A 16,595-nucleotide genomic window follows, 5' to 3' on the forward strand; every position below is an offset into this window, starting at 1 on the left:
AGGTACAGCTGCCCATGCAGCTTCAACACGATACCACAGTTCATCAAGAGTAGTGAGTGGCGTATTGTGACGAGCCAGTTGCTCGGCCACCATTGACCAGACGTTTTCAATTGGTAAGAGATCTGGAGAATGTGCTGGCCAGAGCAGCAGGCGAACATTTTCTGTGTCAAGAAAGGCCCTTACAGGATCTGCAACATACGATCGTGCATTATTTTGGTGAAACGTAGGGTTTCGCAGGGATCGAATGAAGGGTAGAGCCACGGGTCGTAACACATCTGAAATGTAACGTCCACTGTTCAAAGTGGCGTCAGTACGAACAAGAGGCGACCGAGACGTGTAACGAATGGCACCCCATACCATCACGCCGGGTGATACGCCAGTATGGCGATGACGAATACACGCTCCCAATGTGCGTTAACGTCGATATCACCAAACACGGATGCGACCATTATTTTGCCGTAAACATAACCTGGATTCATCCGAAAAAATGACGTTTTGCCATTCGTGCACCCAGGTTCGTCGAGTACACCATCGCAGGCGCTCCTGTCTGTGATGCAGCGTCAAGGATAACCGCAGCCACGGTCTCCAAGCCGATAATCCGTGCTGCTGCAATCGTCGTCGAACTGTTTGTGCAGATGGTTGTTGTCCTGCAAACGTCCCCATCTGTTGACTCATGGATCGAGACGTGGCTGCACGATCCGTTACAGCCATGCGGATAAGTTGCCTGTCATCTCGACTGCTAGAGATACGACGCCGTCGGGATCCAGCACGGCGTTCCGTATTACCCTCCTGAACCCACCGATTCCATATTCTGCTATCAGTCATTGGATCTCGACCAACGCGAGCAGCAATGTCGCGATACGATAAACCGCAAACGCGATAGGTCACAATCCGACCTTTATCAAAGTCGGTAACGTGATGGTACGCATTTCTTCTCCTTGCAGAAGGCATCGCAACAACGTTTCACAAGGCAACGCCGGTCAATTGCTGCTTGTGTACGAGAAATCGGCTGGAAACTTTCCTCATGTCAGCACGTCGTAGGTGTCGCCACCGGCGCCTACCTTGTGTGAATGCTCTGAAAAGCTAATCATTTGCATAGCACAGCATCTTCTTCCTGTCGGTTAAATTTCGCGTCTGTAGCACGTCATCTTCGTGGTGTAGCAGTTTTAATGGCCAGTAGTGTATCAGGCCCGTGGGTCCCAAGAACATTAGAGTAATTGCAGCTTCCACAAAGACGTTTAAGCATTTATTCAGTACGTTAATAATTAGGTTCTCCTGCATACTTGTTGCCGTGCATTAGTTGAGAAAGTACTAGTTCTTTCGGCGTGGCCTCCAAGTGACGACAACTCTGGAACGAACATGCATCCAAGAAAGTTCACCTGGTTCGAGATCCAACAAAAAAGGTTGAGGGATTCTACCTGTCGGGCCGAGACTGAACCGCGTTAGGACGGGTAAAGGGCGGTGTGGTTACACCTTGAAGAAGTGGGGTTTCTATCCATTAGCTGGCTGCGACTGCTGAGTGGAGAAGCAAACAATTGAACACATTGTTAAGCTTGTGGTGCACATGTCCACTGCAGTGTTCAGTTATTACTGTCGCCTCTTTGGTGTTTTCAGTGAGTCCTGAAGCTGGGAATGCAGGTAGCACACATTACCAGCAGGGAGTATCCACTGAAGTGGACTGCGAACATTTGCAGACTCAGGACCGATTGAAAACTCCAAAGAAGCGATATTAATAGTTATCCAGTGCAGCGCACATTGTGTATTACAGGGCTAAAGAGTTTTTATATGTGTGCCCTTTTGACTGTCGGTCTGGGGGACCACGGCCGTTCACTGTTGTAAGAAAATCAAACGCCTACAGCCGTCCTTATGAGTTTAGTTATAAATAAGGTCAATAAGGGCGGCTGAAGGAGTTTCATTTTCTTACAAGGGTTAAAGAGTGGCCACTTTGTGTTACTCCAAGTGGTCTGAACTGGTTGTTTCATTTGAACATTTCCATTTGGTTGTAAAACCATGTGATAAATAATAACACGTGACTGGACAGAAATAAAATCCTAACACGTGGTACAATGGTAGGTACCCTCTGTCACACGTTTCACAGTTGTTAGAAGAGTGTTAATGTACACTATGTGATCAAAAGTATAAGGACACCTGGCTGAAAATGACTTAGAAAAAAATGGTTCAAATGGCTCTGAGCACTATGGGACTTAACATCAGTGGTCCTCAGCCCCCTAGAACTTAGAACTACTTAAACCTTACTAACCTAAGGACATCACACATATCCATGCCCGTGGCAGGATTCGAACCTGCGACCGTAGCGGTCACGCGGTTCCAGACCGAAGCGTCTAGAACCGCACGGCCACTCCGGCCGGCCAATGACTTAGAAGTTCGTGGCGCCCTCCATCGGTAATGGTGGAATTGAATATGGTGTTGGCCCATTCTTAGCCTTGATGGCAGCTTCCACTCTTGCAGGCATATGTTCAATCAGGTGCTGGAAGGTTTCTTGGGGAATGGCAGCCCGTTCTTCACGCAGTGCTGTACTGAGGAGAGGTGTCGATGTCGGTCGGTGAGGCTTGACACAAAGTCGGCGTTCCAAAACATCCCAAAGGTGTTCTATACGATTCAGGTCAGGACTCTGTGCAGGCCAGTCCATTACAGGGATGCATCGTCTTGTAACCACCTCGGCACACGCCATGCATTATGAATAGTCGCTCGATCGTGTTGAAAGATGCAATCGCCATCCCCGAATTGCTCTTCAACAGTGGGAAGCAAGAAGGTGCTTAAAACATCAATGTAGGCCTGTACTGTGATAGTGGCACGCTAAACAACAACACGACCACACCATAACACCACCGCCTCGTAATTTTACTGTTGCCACTACACGCGCAGCCAGATGACGTTCACCAGGCATTCGCCATACCCAGTCCCTGCTATCGCATCACGACATTGTGTAGCGTGATTTGTCACTCCACACAACGTTTTCCACTGTTCACTCATCCAATGCTTACGCTCCTTGCTCCAAGCGAGACGTCGTTTGGCATTTCCCGGCGTGATGTGTGGCTTATGAGCAGCCGCTCGAGCATGAAATCCTAGTTTTCTCTTCTGCTGCCTAACTGTCACAGTACTTGCAGTGGATGCTGATGCAGTTTGGAATTCCTATGCGATGGTCTAGCTAGATGTCTGCCTATTACAACTTACGACCCTCTTCAACTGCCGGCGGTCTCTGTCAGTCAACAGACGAGGTTGGCCAGTACGCTTTTGTGCTGTACATGTCCCTTCACATTTGCACTTCACTATCACACCAGAAACAGTGGACTTTGGGATGTTTCGGAGTGTAAAAAATCTCGCGCACAGACGTATGACACAAGTGACACCCAATCCCCTCACCACGTTCGAAGTCCGTGAGTTCCACGGAGCGACCCATTCTGCTCCCTCACGATGTCTAATGTCTACTGAGGTCACTGATGTTGAGTACCTGCTAGACGGTGGCAGCACAATGCACATAATATGAAAAATATATGTCTTTGGAGGTGTCCGGATACTTTTGATCACATAGTATAGGTGCAGATGACAAAACACGTACTCGATATGAAAACCTAATGACACAAACATACAAAATGTAATGTCAAAGACATAGAGTAACGAGTGTATCCAGGAAGTGAGACAAGTTGCGGTTCCTTAGGCACACACTGCCCTCCAGACTTCAGCGGTGCGCCTTCCGTGCGGCAGCCACGGGGCGGTGTGGGATAAGCGCCCTCGGCGCGGCAAGCCCTCCCGGGACGTGGCTTATCGGCGCTCATTTGTCACACCGCGCCTGCTTTATCGGGCAGTGCTGCCAGCTTGAAAAAGTGACGCCTTGGTCGGGATTAGGGCTAATTACAGCTAGCAGATAGTGGCCACCCTGCTACTTGCCGCTCTGCGCAAATAAAAATAATTTGTGGGTCCGCGGCCAGGGTGCAGGCGCGCGACCCAGCACGTCACGCCGGAGGAGCAATCTGCGGGAAAAACGCGCGCAGCCGCCAGCTTGCATTCTGGGAAGTTGGGGCTGGGGAGTTGTACTTGGTTCCTGCAACTCTGCTCTGCTGTCCTACGGGATTACTTAGATAACGACAAACAACTCACAGCGAACAGTGGCTGGCGGTTCATATGAGGTTTGTGCCTCCAGTCTACTTTACTGACAACGTTATACTTAAGGGGAGTAGGACATCAAATGGGCTGACTTGGAGCAGGAGAGGTACTACAGGACATTTTAATTTCCACTGCCTATACTTTTACAAATAAATTCATAAATCTTTATCAGCATGACTAGGAAGGGTTCAGGATTCACACTCATAGCAGTGGAAGTTCAAAAGCATAATAAAATAATTTTATTTACTTGTGAAATTTCATTATCTTTTCGCTTACTATTGACTGCATTTGTTGCTTTCGGTACACTTTTATTCGGAAGTAAGAGAGATTCTTCAATGAATTTTGCACAGCATATAAGCCATACTTACAGGTGTATGAAACTCCAGAATTCATTTAATGTATGAAAAAATAAAAGAGCTGTTACATTTTAAATTTCATGTTTAGAAAAAATTCAAATTTTATAGTTAATTATCTCTAATTTTACCACAGTCTGTAATAGATTTGGAAAATTCTAGAGTTTCATACACCTGTAAGTATGGTTTGCATGCTGTGCACAATTTATCAAAGAATCTCTCTTACTTATAAAGAAAAATGTACCTATAGCAACAAATGCAACTAATAGTAAGTGAAAAAATGATGAAATTTGACACACAAAAAAAAATATTTTCGTATGTTTTTGAACTTGCACTACTATGAATATGAATCCTGAATCCTTCTTGGTCATGCTGAGAAAGTTTTATGAATTTATTTGTAAAAGTATAGATAGTGGAAATTAAAATGTCCTGTGGTGGCTCTCCTGCCCCAAGCCAGCCCATTTGATGTCCTACCCCCCTTAATTATTTCTACTCACGTTAGTTTGACGATAAACGTTCTACAGTTACCTTTTTTTCTTCTCATAGCCATCTATAAATATACTGGAAGAAACATTTTAATTTAGTAACGATATTTTACACCTATATAGGGCAGCAGGTTTTCATGGCCTTTATCAAAGTAGAGTTGTCTACATCTAAATAAAAATTACAAACTCCGCAAGCCACCCTAAGGAGCATGATGGACAGTGTCTTGTATCTCCGCTAGCCATTCACTTACCTCTTTCACTCCAAAATGGACCCACGCTTGCCTATTTAATTTTTTTGACCCTCATCAGTCTTCTGGCATGTTCGATGCTGCCCACCACGAATGCCTTTACTGTGCTAAACCCTACATCTGGAAGCTCTTTCTTCCTAGGTTCTCAATTATTCGTTAGAAGTGCTCCAGTCTTTGGCTTCCCTTATAGTTTTTACCATCTACTGCTCCCTCTAGTACCAAGGAAGTTATTTGCTGCTGTCTTAACCCATGTCCTACCATTCCTTATCTTATCGGTAACCTAGTTTTGTAAGGTGGCCATAATTTCGCACTTTACAAGCACTCATCCACATACTTTGCCGTGATCTACAAACACAATTAGGTATCATGTGATAGGTTCTACATCGTATATAAAAATATATAAAGGAGACTGACATTGTCACGTACGCCTTTAAATAATTTTTAACGCTTGTTGTATGAAAGGTGATAGAGTGTCTTTATTAACAGAACAACGTTATGAATGACTGCCTATACTAGTAGACGTTGGAACGCCAGTGAAGATGAAACGGCAGGCAGAACTCAAGCTCTGGGTGGAAGGCCCCCACAGGTGTTGGTCCTGCTCGAACACAGGAAGTAGCTAGACGGACGTCGTGGCACCTGAGCTCTGGAGCACAATACGGTGACGGCCGGCAGCTATTGTAGCAGGACCAGAAGGGTAACTGGGAACTCTGCAAATCTTGGACGCTGGTGAGAGGAAGGAAGAAGCGGCACCTCGGAAACCACGCAGGTTGGGTTATTTCCAAGGATTTTTACTCAGAAGCGTACTATTGTACGAGTATAGGTATTTCCTCGCAAACTTTCCGCGCTGGACGACAAAAGACTAAAATATGGTTGGTCGGCGTTCGGAAGAATCTGTAGAGAGGGAGAATATTCCGTGGTTTCGGGAATATGATTCGTCTTCGGAAGTACGAGGGTGGGGAGCCAAGCCTTACTGGGAAGCCAGCGGTGGAGAGACGAGGTCTTCTGTTGTGAGTGCCCGTGTGTGACGCTCCCTCAATATCAGCTTTGTTGGTACAGACGGAGTTGCTGTCTTTGCTCTCAGGAGAGTTTATAGGTAGAACATTTAGGCACTGTAATGTTGCGAACATATACGATTCTGGACCTCACCTCCAGGTTGGAAGTCGTCGTTGAGTACGCAGCATTCAGTAATTGAGAGCACTTCTCCTGCCTATACTTACGATGAGACGTTATCTGAACTCCGTCCTTGTGGCTGGCAGTTCACGTTTCTCGTCTGTAGGAAACAGAGAGGACAAGACAGTACTAGAGTATATTAGTCAGAGGACCGCCTTCTGCTGTCCTAGTGTTTGAAAGAGTTTATTTGTGGCTGGAGTTCTTCCATCGTCGGAGACGAGTGCGAGAACCATCACTTCGACGCACCGGACGCAGTACATACGGTGATATCGCAAACTGCTTCGGCTTATTAGGGCTATAAAAGATAAACAGCTGTGATCATGTTAGTTTATTTCCACTGAGGTTCCACACCACCTTAGGTCATCATTGAAAGTAGTGTCCCTCCGCCACACACCGTCGGGTGGCTTGCGGACTATGGATGTAGATGTAGATGTAGATGTAGTGTTTGGTACGTTGAGGATGTCAGTCATTTCGCGTTATTGATATTAGATCGCGCAATCACAATAAGGGGCGGGGTTGGGCAATTGATTAATAATTTTAGTTAGGAAACATAGACAATTGTACTTAAAGGGTCAATTTTAATCTATAATAAATATATAGTCAACAACAACGTTTATCATTTAGTAGTATTAGTTGCCTTCATGTCCGCTGCTCGTGGTCGTGCGGTAGCATTCTCGCTTCCCACGCCCGGGTTCCCGGGTTCGATTCCCGGCGGGATCAGGGATTTTCTCTGCCTCGTGATGACTGGGTGTTGTGTGATGTCCTTAGGTTGGTTAGGTTTAAGTAGTTCTAAGTTCTAGGGGACTGATGACCATAGATGTTAAGTCCCATAGTGCTCAGAGCCATTTGAACCATTTGAGCCAGTTGCCTTCATATATATTTATGTTTAGATTGTAATTTGTATATAAAAAGACAGTTAAGAGTGAAACATCCCCTTATAAAAATTAATGAATTACTGTGCTGATAAACTTCTTACGTTATTTGCTTTTCAAACAGCTGAGCAAAACTGAACGTACTCAGACATTACTCTCTTTACTTATTCTGATCAACACTAAACTGACACACAATATTTTTCAGCGCAACGCAGTCTGACTTTCAATAATCCCTACAAAAGAATGGCCCTGACTAACATTAACCTATACCTTTCACAAGTCACTTACCTCACAAAAATCTTCGTCACTCGCACTACTGCAACACAGCGAGCGTCACTACTGCCAGCTAAATAAAAGATTCAAACTACTGAAGGCACTAACTACTGATAGGCATAGTTAGCAAATGAAAGATTTTGATAGAGAACAAACAATGTATTTACCTCAATAGTGTTCAAAAGTCATAATATCTATATCAGTCCATGATATCCAATATTACAAATTTACTGTCTCTGTGCAGATCATGCGCTCTCAAAACTCCGCCATCTCAATCCCCACATCCACCACTGCTGGCGGCTCACCTCCAACTGCGCAACGCTACGCGCTGTTAACAGCCAACCGCCCAACACTACAATAGTGAACTCCAACAATGCCACCCAGCCACAGACTGCACACAGCACAGCCAGTGATTTTCATACAGAGCGCTATATGGCGTTGGCGTTACCAATATAAGAACCTAAACAGCCTACTTACAAGAGATCCTAAAATCTGCTTCAGGGGGTAGTCAGACAGGGCCAAGTCATCATTTTAGCGTTTATTATTTTCCTTTGTGCACATTCATTTTACCCCCTCGTGGAGTAGCATCTAGGAATTTTCAATATTCTTCCGTAGCAATACTCCTCAAACGCTCCCATCCCCCTCTTTTCGGGTTTCCATACAGTTCATTGTTCACTACTATACTCATTGTTCACTACTATGCAATGCTGTGCACCAAAGGTACAGTCTCACAAATTTCTTTCTCAAATTAAGGCCAATGTTATATACCAGTAGACTTCTTTTCTCCAGGAATGCCCTTTTTGTCTGTGTTATACTGCTTTTAATGTCCTCCTCGCTTCAAGCTTCATCTGGCGTGAGTTATTTTGCTTCCAATGTAGTAGAAATACTTAACTTCGTCTTCTTCGTGATCATCAGTTTTGATGTTAATTTTATCGCTAACCTCGTTTCTTACATGTTTTTTTCAATTTAATATAAATCGATGGTCTGTACTCATAAGACTGTTCACTCCATTCAACAAGTTCTGTAATTCTTCCTCAGTTTTACTGAAGATAGCAACGTCATCTGCGAAACTTGTCACTGATACCCTTTTCTCCTTGAATTTTAATCTCATTCTCGATCCTTCTTTTATTTCCATTATTGCTTCACCGATGTGTAGATTGAACACTAGGGACGAGAGACTGCATCCCTGTCTTGCACTTTAACCCGAAGATTTCGTTTTTGATCTCCCATTCTTGCTGTCCCCTCTTGACTCTTGTGAGTTTTGTATATTACCTTCTTTCCTTACAGCACACTGTTTTAAAGAATAATGAACGTCTTGCACCATTTTCGAATGCTGTTTCTAGGTCGAAAAATCGTATGAACCTGTCTTGATTTAATTTTAGTTTTGCTTCCATTACCAGTATCTTCCTTCCGTTATCAAGTGCAACGTCAGACCTGCCTTTTGGTGACCTCACCTTTACGAAGCCCAACCGGATTTTTGTCAACTACTTGGATGTACGATCCGTTTAACTGACTGTTTTATAGTTCTCGCACATCTCTGCCTTTGCTACCTCCTGAATTGTAGGCATGATTCTTTTTTTCCAAAAGTCTAATAGTCTGTCACCAGCCTCGTGCGTTTCACACAACCACTTGAATAGTCATTCGGTTGCCAGCATTTTATAAATTCTGATTCGATATTATGTATCCTTTCTGTCTAATGTGATCCTAAATCTTCCAAAACTCGGTCGAGCTCTTGCCTCTAATACTCGCTCCTCTACGTCTACTGCAGCGACTCCTATTTCGTTTTCTATCATGTCATCACCCTAGTCCTCCCCTCGTAGAGACTTTCAGTGTACTCTCCCACCTGTTGCCTATCTCCTCTGCGTTTCACTGTGGAATTGTTATTGTATTCTTAATATTGACACGCTTACTTTTAATTTCACCGAACGTTGTTTTGAAATTTCTATATTCCTAATCTGTCTTTCTGATGACCACTTCTTTCTCAATTTCCCAATGTTTTTCCTGCAGCCACTTTGCCTTGGCTTCCCTACACTTCCTACTGATTTCATTTATAAGTGACTTATACTGGTATATAACATTTTTGTATTTCCTTCTTTCGTCGATCAGATGAAGTATTGCTGTTACCCAAGGATTCTTCGCAGTTGCCTTCCAGGTACTTACTTCTTTCTGTTCAGGTTGTCCTTTTTGGAGAGTACTATTCCTCTTCAGCTGTACTGCCCAGTGTGGTATTCACTATCGCAGCATACACAGCCTTAGAGAACTCCAAACTCATCCCATTTTTCTCGGTAGTACAGCGTCCGCTTCTTTTCTCACCGATTCTTCCGGACGATTCTCTTAAACGTCATTCAGCTCCTCTTCATTGCTAATTACCCATCGGAGTCTACATCTGTCGTGGATACGCCTTACAATCGAATATCTGATTTCGATTTCTCTGCATCACTATGCTGTAATCCAGCTGGAATCTCTGGACGAAGCCGTACTTCTCTTGTCTTCGTGGTCCTTACACGTAATGCTTGTAGCTGTCAGTAGAATGTTCCTGTAATAATGTGGTCCCTGAAGAGGGGCAGCAGCCTTTTCAGTAGTTGCAGGGGCAACAGTCTGGATGATTGACTGATCTGGTCTTGTAACATTAACCAAAACGGCCTTGTTGTGCTGGTACTGCGAACGGCTGAAAGCAAGGGGAAACTACAGCCGTATTTTTTCCCGAGGACATGCAGCTTTACTGTATGATTAAATGATGATGGCGTCCTCTTGAGTAAAATATTCCGGAGATAAAATAGTCCCCCATTCGGATCTCCGGGCGGGGACTACTCAGGACGACGTAATTATCAGGGGAAAGAAAACTGGCGTTGTACGGATCGGAGCGTAGAATGTCAGATCCCTCAATCCTGCAGGTAGGTTAGAAAATTTAAAAAGAGAAATGGATAGGTTAAAGTTAGATTTAGTGGGAATTAGTGAAGTTCGGTGGCAGGAGGAACAAGACTTTTGGTCTGGTGATTACAGGGTTATAAATACAAAATCAAATAGGGGTAATGCAGGAGTAGGTTTCATAATGAATAAAAAAATAGGAGTCCGGGTTAGCTACTACAAACAGCATAGTGAACGCATTATTGTGGCCAAGTTGGACACGAAGCCCACGCCCACTACAGTAGTACAAGTTTATATGCCAACTAGCTCTGCAGATGATGAAGAAATAGATGAAATGTATGACGAGATAAAAGAAATCTATTCAGGTAGTGAAGGGAGACGAAAATTTAATAGTCATGGGTGACTGGAATTCGTCAGTAGGAAAAGGGAGAGAAGGAAACATAGTAGGTGAATATGGATTGGGGGAAGAAATGAAAGAGGAAGCCGCCATGTAGAATTTTGCACGGAGCATAACTTAATCATAACTAACACTTGGTTCAAGAATCATAAAAGAAGGTTGTATACCTGGAAGAATCCTGGAGATATTAAAAGGTATCAGATAGATTATATAATGGTAAGACAGAGATTTAGGAACCAGGTTTTAAATTGTAAGACATTTCCAGGGGCAGATGTGGATTCTGACCACAATCCATTGGTTATGAACTGCAGACTGAAACTGAAGAAACTGCAAAAAGGTGGGAGTTTAAGGAGATGGAACCTGGATAAACTGAAAGAACCAGAGATTGTAGAGAGTTTCAGGGAGAGCATAAGGGAACAATTGACAGGAATGGGGGAAAGAAATACAGTAGAAGAAGAATGGGTAGCTCTGAGGAATGAAGTAGTGAAGGCAGCAGAGGATCAAGTAGGTAAAAAGACGAGGGCTAATAGAAATCCTTGGGTAACAGAAGAAATATTGAATTTAATTGATGAAAGGAGAAAATATAAAAATGCAGTAAATGAAGCAGGCAAAAAGGAATACAAACGTCTCAAAAATGAGATCGACAGGAAGTGCAAAATGGCTAAGCAGGGATGGCTAGAGGACAAATGTAAGGATGTAGAGGCTTGTCTCACTAGGGATAAGATAGATACTGCCTACAGGAAAATTAAAGAGACCTTTGGAGAGAAGAGAACCACTTATATCAATATCAAGAGCTCAGATGGCAACTCAGTTCTAAGCAAAGAAGGGAAGGCAGAAAGGTGGAAGGAGTATATAGAGGGTTTATACAAGGGCAATGTACTTGAGGACAATATTATGGAAATGGAAGAGGATGTAGATGAAGACGAAATGGGAGATAAGATACTGCGTGAAGAGTTTGACAGAGCACTGAAAGATCTGAGTCGAAACAAGGCCACGGGAGTAGACAACATTCCATTAGAACTACTGATGGCCGTGGGAGAGCCAGTCATGGCAAAACTATACCATCTGGTGAGCAAGATGTATGAGACAGGCGAAATACCCTCAGACTTCAAGAAGAATATAATAATTCCAATCCCAAAGAAAGCAGGTGTTGACAGATGTGAAAATTACCGAACTATCAGTTTAATAAGTCACAGCTGCAAAATACTAACACGAATTCTTTACAGACGAATGGAAAAACTGGTAGAAGCGGACCTCGGGGAAGATCAGTTTGGATTCCGTAGAAATGTTGGAACATGTGAGGCAATACTAACCTTACGACTTATCTTAGAAGAAAGATTAAGAAAAGGCAAACCTACGTTTCTAGCATTTGTAGACTTAGAGAAAGCTTTTGACAATGTTGACTGGAATACTCTCTTTCACATTCTAAAGGTGGCAGGGGTAAAATACAGGGAGGGAATGGCTATTTACAATTTGTACAGGAACCAGATGGCAGTTATAAGAGTCGAGGGGCATGAAAGGGAAGCAGTGGATGGGAAAGGAGTGAGACAGGGTTGTAGACTCTCCCCGATGTTATTCAATCTGTATATTGAGCAAGCAGTAAAGGAAACAAAAGAAAAATTCGGAGTAGGTATTAAAATTCATGGAGAAGAAGTAAAAACTTTGAGGTTCACCGATGACATTGTAATTCTGTCAGAGACAGCAAAGGACTTGGAAGAGCATTTGAACGGAATGGACAGTGTCTTGAAAGGAGGGTATAAGATGAACATCAACAAAAGCAAAACGAGGATAATGGAATGTAGTCAAATTAAATCGGGTGATGCTGAGGGAATTAGATTAGGAAATGAGACACTTAAAGTAGTGAAGGAGTTTTGCTATTTAGGGAGTAAAATAACTGATGATGGTCGATGTAGAGAGGATATAAAATGTAGACTGGCAATGGCAAGGAAATCGTTTCTGAAGAAGAAAAATTTGTTAACATCGAGTATAGATTTAAGTGTCAGGTAGTCGTTTCTGAAAGTATTTGTATGGAGTGTAGCCATGTATGGAAGTGAAACGTGGACGATAAATAGTTTAGACGAGAAGAGAATAGAAGCTTTCGAAATGTGGTGCTACAGAAGAATGCGGAAGATTAGATGGGTAGATCACATAACTAATGAGGAGGTATTGAATAGAATTGGGGAGAAGAGGAATTTGTGGCACAACTTGACTAGAAGAAGGGATCGGTTGGTAGGACATGTTCTGAGGCATCAAGGGATCACAAATTTAGCATTGGAGGGCAGCGTGGAGGGTAAAAACCGTAGAGGGAGACCAAGGGATGAATACACTAAGCAGATTCAGAAGGATGTAGGTTGCAGTAGGTACTGGGAGATGAAGCTTGCACAGGATAGAGTAGCATGGAGAGCTGCATCAAACGAGTCTCAGGACTGAAGACCACAACAACAGTAGTGTCTGATGAATATAACATCTTCCCGTCCTCAAGGAATTCAAGTTGTATTTCCATAATACTCAGACGTTTAACATGAAACAAGACCATCAGCATGCACGTAAGGAATGAAAAAGTTGCAATGGCAAAAAAACATTTGACATGATATGCAACTGCGAGAATAGTCAGGACTATTGATAAAAGATCTTTGGTTATACGTGGTTATTGAGTTAGTCTTTCACTATGTTAACCTTTGAGTAGCAGTAGCATTATGATGATGATGATGATGATGACGATCATGATGATGATGATGATGATGATGATGATGACGACGACACAACACCACCCAGTCATCTCGAGGCAGGGAAAATCCCTGATACCGCCGGGAATCGAACCCGGGACAAGGTGCGCGGGAAGTGAGAACGCTACCGCCTTTTTTTCTAATTTATATGTTTTTATTTTGATTGGAATCCATACAGTTAGAATTTCTTGAAACTCTTCTTTGGACTTGTTCCTTTCGACACTTTTAGAACATTGAAGCGAACAGTTTTACTAAGAGGTAACGCAGTAGCAGTATACTGTATTTCAAACACAATAGTGTAGCATTTAAACAGCATCTTATAACAACAGTAACTATACATGAACACTACATTTGATTTTCGTAACAATAAGATAATAATTGTCTGCCTCCACAGCGAAGCTAACTGCCTACGGGGAAGACCCGTATTCAGTTCCTGGTAATGCCAGGGATTTCTCCTGGCTGGAACTGGTCGCACTCGGCTTCGAGAAGCTAACTGAGGAGCTACTTAAGTAGCAGATCTTTGGAGTCGAGAGAGCCGCAGGCTGACAGCACGGCCCGCCATACTGCATCCAAATGACACCATTGGCGATCGATAGGCTTCGACTGTCACGTCTGAGGCCAGAAAGGCACAGCATGATGAAACAACAATATACGACAGTTTTTTTTTTGAAATATCCACGATTGTTCTGTAGCATATTCATGTTAAAAACAAATCTGCCAAAGCTTTAAAAAAGCTGTAACTGACCAGTCTTACACGACAGAAGTAGTTATACACTACCACAGTTTCGGGATCTTAGCCCCATCATACATCCCGAAATAGTGGCAGCGCATAGCGAATCCTGTCGTGTAAGACTTACGTCATCAACAGCATTTTAAAACTGTGGCAGATTATCATGAAAACAATAATGTCCACTGCACATTCAGTTGGTGGAAGTCGATCCTCTTATAGTCACAGTCTCGCAACGAATGTTGTTGTGACGGCCAACTCTATGGACCACTTTTGATTTACGCAGTATTGGCCGCACACTCAGTTACTTCTGATATATGTGAAAGATAATAAAACAGACTAAGAAATAAGTTCGTACGCTTTCCAGATATTAATAAAAATATAAAATACGCTCCTCAACAAAAGTTTGGAATACTATCGTAAAATATAGTCTACGATACTCGAAGTCTCTTGACATAGGCACATCACGCATTATTCAGTTAGAGACCATACACTGGACGGTGTTTACTACAGGCATGCTCTGTAGCAGTTCCCCCGTCATTAAACATACCGCTGCCGTGGCGACACACCGCGAGTGGTCCAGTATCAACAACTTCATTTAGTTTGTGCAGCAACAAGCCACGTAGAGGCATAAAACACTTTGATACAGTCAGGATAGAGGCTTTACTTTCAGCAGGTCATATATGACAAGATGTCGCCGATCGCTTACATGTCACTTGAAGTGGTGTGTCTTAGCTGTGACCGAGTGAGGTGGCGCAGTGGCTAGCATACTGGACTTGCATTCGGGAGGACGACGGTTCAATCCCGCGTCCGGCCATCCTGATTTAGGTTTTCCGTGATTTCCCTAAATAGCTCCAGGCAAATGCCGGGATGGTTCTTTTGAAAGGGCCTTCCCTAATCCGATGAGACCGATGACCTCGCAGTTTGGTCTCTCCACCCCAAAAAATCCAGTCTAACCGTCTAAGGCGTGGAGAGAGTACAGAGAGACGGGAAATCTGGACGACAGACCTCGCAGGGGTCGTTCTCGTCGGCTTGCAGGCGCCCAACATCAGCTGCCAGAAATATTGGAAATGACTGCTCCGGGGCAACAGGGATTCGTATCTAGACCAAACTGTGCATAGAAGATTGCACCAGCGTGGTCTTCATTCCAGAAGACCAATGAGAAGTTTTGCACTCAACCAACGGAAGCGACGCAATCGAAGGACTGGGCTCTTGCACATCGACATTGGACCATTACAGAATGGAGTAATGTCATGGTTGCTGACGAGACCAGGATTACGAAACTTCCTGGCAGCGCACACTCCACTGCAGAGTGAGAATCTTATTCTTGAAACATCTCCCGGGCTGTGGGCAAGCCATGTCTCCGCAATATGCAGCGCGGAGTGGCCGCGCGGTTAGAGACGCCATGTCACGAATTGCGCGGCCCGTCCTGCCGAACGTCGAGTCCTCCCTCGGGAGCGGGTGTGAATGTTGTCCTTAGCGTAAATTAGTTTAAGTAGTGTGTAAGTCTAGGGACAGATGACCTCAGAAGTTTGTTCCCTTAGGAATTCACATACATTTGAACATTTTTCTCCTCAATATCCTTTCTTTGAGCAGTGCTAGTTGTGCAAGATTCGCAGGAGATTGTTCAAATGGTTGTAAGCACTATGGGACTTAGCATCTGAGGTCATCAGTCCCCTAGAACTCAGAACTACTTAAACCTAACTAACCTAAGAACATTACACACACCCATGCCCGAGGCAGGATTCGAACCTAAGACCCTAGCAGCAGCGCGGTTCCGGACTGAAGCGCCTGGAACCGGTCGGCCACGGCGGCCGGCTCGCAGAAGAGCTTCTGTGAAGTTTGGAAGATAGGAGACGAGGTGCTTGCGGAAGTAAAGCTGTAAGGATTGGTCGTGAGTCGCATTTGGGTAGCTTTGTTGGTAGCTACCTTGACCCCGAAATGCAAAGGTCCCGAATTCGAGTCTTGGTCCGGCATACAGTCTTAATCTGCCAGGAAGTTTCATAACAGCGCACACTCCGCTGCAGAGAGAAAATCTCCTTCTGGAGATCAGGATTAGTTTGCGACCGGACACTCGTCGTGTTAGGGCCTGGAGATGCGCTAGATCACACCAGACCAGGGATGTTGATACGTTCAGGAAGTCCATCCGTTTGCAAGTGGAAGTGTAATGTTCTGGGGGTCAATAATGACTGGAAGGCGGACTCCTCTAATTCCCATATACGGCAATTCGTCTGGTCCCCGATACCTCCAAGAGTTCTTGCAAACGATTGTAAGACCCTACAGCCGTGACGTCGGTCACACCTTCATCCTACTCGATGACAATGTAAAGGTGCGTTTACACTGCCATTTGT

This window comes from Schistocerca americana, chromosome 3 (genome assembly GCF_021461395.2).
Source record: "Schistocerca americana isolate TAMUIC-IGC-003095 chromosome 3, iqSchAmer2.1, whole genome shotgun sequence".
Taxonomy (NCBI): Eukaryota; Metazoa; Arthropoda; class Insecta; order Orthoptera; family Acrididae; genus Schistocerca; species Schistocerca americana.